General features: G+C 41.2%; 4 non-coding genes across 4 annotated transcripts; all 4 read left to right on the top strand.

The window, feature by feature from the left end:
- Window positions 1–479: 479 nt before the first annotated feature.
- On the top strand, window positions 480–552 carry trnar-ucg (transfer RNA arginine (anticodon UCG)). The gene has a single exon. It is a non-coding gene; the product is annotated as a tRNA-Arg (tRNA).
- A 343-nt stretch (window positions 553–895) lies between these two features.
- trnal-cag (transfer RNA leucine (anticodon CAG)) lies at window positions 896–968 on the top strand. Its single transcript has one exon. It is a non-coding gene; the product is annotated as a tRNA-Leu (tRNA).
- Window positions 969–3,269: 2,301 nt separating this feature from the next.
- Window positions 3,270–3,342, top strand: trnar-ucg (transfer RNA arginine (anticodon UCG)). The gene has a single exon. It is a non-coding gene; the product is annotated as a tRNA-Arg (tRNA).
- Window positions 3,343–3,844: 502 nt separating this feature from the next.
- On the top strand, window positions 3,845–3,917 carry trnar-ccg (transfer RNA arginine (anticodon CCG)). The gene has a single exon. It is a non-coding gene; the product is annotated as a tRNA-Arg (tRNA).
- The last annotated feature ends 222 nt before the right edge of the window (window positions 3,918–4,139 follow it).

The raw sequence follows: 4,139 nt of genomic DNA, 5'->3' as shown, positions 1-4,139 counted from the left end.
CTGGGATGATAAGTTTAAAGTGGCACAATAGACACGACAACAAAACATGAGAACTAGCATAGAGTTAGAATTAGCATAGAGCATAGCATACCATAGAAACAGCATAGCATAGGTTCTGAAAGCCCTGAAAGTTTATCTCGCAGGTTAGGTTGACCAGGGAAAAAGGTGCTGTGTCATCAACCTTCGGAACTGGGGATTGAGAGTTCAAGTCCCATCTTGTTGTTTTTAAGAGTTTACATTTAAGTTGGCTATGAAAGAAATTCCAGGATGATAACTTCAAAGTGACACTATTGCCATGAGAATTAGCAAAGAACTGGCAATCCTCTGAGGTTTTTTTTTAGTTTAGAGTTAGCCAGACTGTCTGTGAATACCTCTGGTCCACCAGTAAAAGTCCCAGTCGCCTAATGAGTTATGGCATTAGTCTCTGTGTTCAAGTCCCATCTGGATTGTTTTTGTTTTTTAGGGTAACCAACAAAAAAGACCCAGTGGCCTAATGGATAAGGCACCAGCCTTCGGAGCTGGGGATTGTGGGTTCGCGTCCCACCTGGGTAATCGTTCAGAGCTTATGTTCAAATTGGCTGAACAAGATATTCAAGTATGAAAAGTTTAAAGTGACACTATAGCCATTCGAAAAAGCATAGAACTGGCAATCTTCTGAAGTATTTTTTTTTAGTTTAGCTTGCATAAGTCTTTCTGTGAAAGGGTCAATCAGAGAAGAGGCCCAGTGGCATCCAGTGGCATCATGAGCTGTTTTCTGAAAGCTCTATCAGTTTATCACTTTGTTGCCATGATAATGAAACATGAGAATTAGCATATAACTGGCAATTTTCTGAAAGAGCTAGCAGTTTTTCTTGCATCAGACTGTCTGTGAATGTCTCTGGGTTAACCAAAAGTGGGCCCAGTGGCCTAATGGATAAGGCATCAGCCTCAGCAGCTGGGGATTGTGGGTTCAAGTCCCAACTGGGTCATATTTGAGAGGTTTTGTTTAAATTGGCTTTGCAAGAAAATCAAGGCTAAGTTGAAAGTGACATTATAGCCATGAGAATAAGCATAGAATTGTTAATCTGAATTCCTTTTTTTAGTTTAGTGTTAGCCAGACTGTCTGTGAATGCCTCTGGTTCACCAGTAAAAGTCCCAGTCACCTAAAGGGTTATGGCATTAGTCTCCGTGTTCAAGTCCCATCTGGATTGTTTTTGGTGGATTGGTTTGTAGGATAATGGATATGGATTTGATTATAGCATAACCAATAAGAAGGCCAACCTTCGAAACTGGGGTTTGTGGGTTCGTGTCCCACCTGGGTCATCGTTCAGAGTTTATGTTTAAATTGGCTGAACAAGATATTCAAGTATGAAAAGTTCAAAGTGACACTATTGTCATGAGAATTAGCATAGAACTGGTAATCTTCTGAGGTACTTATTAGTTTACTGTTAGCTAGACTGTCTGTGAATACCTCTGGTCCACCAGTAAAAGTCCCAGTCACCTAAAGGGTTATGGCATTAGTCTCTGTGTTCAAGTCGCACCTGGGCTGCTTTTTTGTGTTACATTTAAATTGGCTATGCAAGAAATTCCATGATGATAATTTCAAAGTGACACTATAGCCATTAGAATAAGCATAAAAGTGTCCCAGTGGCCTAATGGGTTATGGCATCAGCCTCTGTGTTCAAGTCGCACCTGGGCTGCTTTTTTGTGTTACATTTAAATTGGCTATGCAAGAAATTCCATGATGATAATTTCAAAGTGACACTATTGCCATGAGAATTAGCATAGAACTGGTAATCTTCTGAGGTACTTATTAGTTTACTGTTAGCTAGACTGTCTGTGAATACCTCTGGTCCACCAGTAAAAGTCCCAGTCGCTTAAAGGGTTATGGCATTAGTCTCTGTGTTCAAGTCCCATCTGGATTGTTTTTGTTTTTTGCAAGAAAATCAAGGCTAAGTTGAAAGTGACATTTTAGCCATGAGAATCAGCATAGAACTGGCAATCTTCTTAGGTTTTAGTTTAATGTGAGCCAGACTGTCTGTGAATACCTCTGGTCCACCAGTAAAAGTCCCAGTTGCTTAAAGGGTTATGGCATTAGTCTCTGTGTTCAAGTCCCATCTGGATTTTTTTTGTTTTGTTTGGTTGGTGGGATGGCCAAACAACAGGTCCAGTGGCCTAATGGATAAGGCACCGGCCTAACGGATAAGGCACCAGCCTTCGGAGCTGGATATTGTGGGTTCGCCTCCCACCTGGGTCATCGATCAGAGCTTATGTTTAAATTGGCTGAACAAGATATTCAAGTATGAAAAGTTCAAAGTGACACTATAGCCATGAGAACAAGCATAGAACTGGCCATCTTCTGAAATTTTTTTTTTTAGTTTAGCTTGCATAAGTCTTTCTGTGAAAGGGTCAATAAGAGAAGAGGCCCAGTGGCATCCAGTGGCGTCATGAGCTGTTTTCTGAAAGCTCTATCAGTTTATCACTATTGCCATGATAATGAAACATGAGAATTAGCATATAACTGGCAATTTTCTGAAAGAGCTATAAGTTTATCTTGCATGAGACTGTCTGTGAATGTCTCTGGGTTAACCGAAAGTGGGCCCAGTGCCCTACCAGGGTCATATTTGAGGGGTTTCATCTAAATTGGCTTTGCTAGAAAATCCAGGCTGAAATGTTCAAAGTGACACTATAGCCGTTAGAATAAGCATAGAAGTGTCCTAATGGGTTATGGCATCAGCCTCTGTGTTCAAGTCGCACCTGGCCTGCTTTTGTTGTGTTACATTTAAGTTGGCTGCGCAAGAAATGCTGGGATGATAAGTTTAAAGTGGCACAATAGACACGACAACAAATCATGAGAACTAGCATAGAGTTAGAATTAGCATAGAGCATAGCATACCATAGAAAAAGCATAGCATAGGTTCTGAAAGCCATGAAAGTTTATCTTGCAGGTTAGGTTGACCACGGAAAAAGGTGCTGTGTCATCAGCCTTTGGAACTGGGGATTGAGAGTTCAAGTCCCATCTGGTTGTTTTTTAGAGTTTACATTTAAATTGGCTATGAAAGAAATTCCAGTATGATAACTTCAAAGTGACACTATTGCCATGAGAATTAGCAAAGAACTGGCAATCGTCTGAGGTTTTTTTTTAGTTTAGTGTTAGCAGACTGTATGTGAATGCCTCTGGTTCACCAGTAAAAGTCCCAGTCACCTAAAGGGTTATGGCATTAGTCTCCGTGTTCAAGTCCCATCTGGATTGTTTTTGTTGGATTGGTTTGTAGGCTAGCCAATAAAAAGGCCCAGTGGCCTAATGGATAAGGCAACAGCCTTCGGAGCTGGGGATTGTGGGTTCAAGTCCCACCTGGGTCATCGTTCAGGGCATGTGTTTAAATTGGCTGAACAAGATATTCAAGTATGAAAAGTTCAAAGTGACACTATAGCCATTAGAATAAGCATAGAAGTGTACTACTGGGTTATGGCATCAGCCTCTGTGTTCAAGTCGCACCAGGCCTGCTTTTGTTGTGTTACACTTAAGTTGGCTGCGCAAGAAATGCTGGGATGATAAGTTTAAAGTGGCACAATAGACACGACAACAAAACATGAGAACTAGCATAGAGTTAGAATTAGCATAGAGCATAGCATACCATAGAAACAGCAAAGCATAGGTTCAATCAGAGAAGGATCAATCAGAGAAGAGGCCCAGTGGCATCCAGTGGCATCATGAGCTGTTTTCTGAAAGCTCTATCAGTTTATCACTATTACCATGGCAATGAAACATGAGAATTAGCATATAACTGGAAATTTTCTGAAAGAGCTATCAGTTTATCTTGCATCAGACTGGCTGTGAATGTCTCTGGGTTAACCCCAAGTGGGCCCAGTGGGTTAATGGATAAGGCATCAGCCTCCGGAGCTGGGGATTGTGGGTTCAAGTCCCACCTGGGTCATATTTGAGGGGTTTCATTTAAATTGGCTTTGCAAGAAAATCAAGGCTAAGTTGAAAGTGACATTTTAGCCATGAGAATCAGCATAGAACTGGCAATCTTCTTAGGTTTTAGTTTAATGTGAGCCAGACTGTCTGTGAATACCTCTGGTCCACCAGTCATTGTGGGTTCAAGTCCCATCTGGGTCATCGTTCAGGGCATGTGTTTAAATTGGCTGAACAAGAT

Source organism: Sinocyclocheilus grahami, unplaced genomic scaffold (assembly GCF_001515645.1).
Source record: "Sinocyclocheilus grahami isolate Dianchi unplaced genomic scaffold, SAMN03320097.WGS_v1.1 scaffold346.1, whole genome shotgun sequence".
In the NCBI taxonomy this organism is placed as follows: Eukaryota; Metazoa; Chordata; class Actinopteri; order Cypriniformes; family Cyprinidae; genus Sinocyclocheilus; species Sinocyclocheilus grahami.
This window is presented reverse-complemented; position numbering and strand designations above follow the sequence as displayed.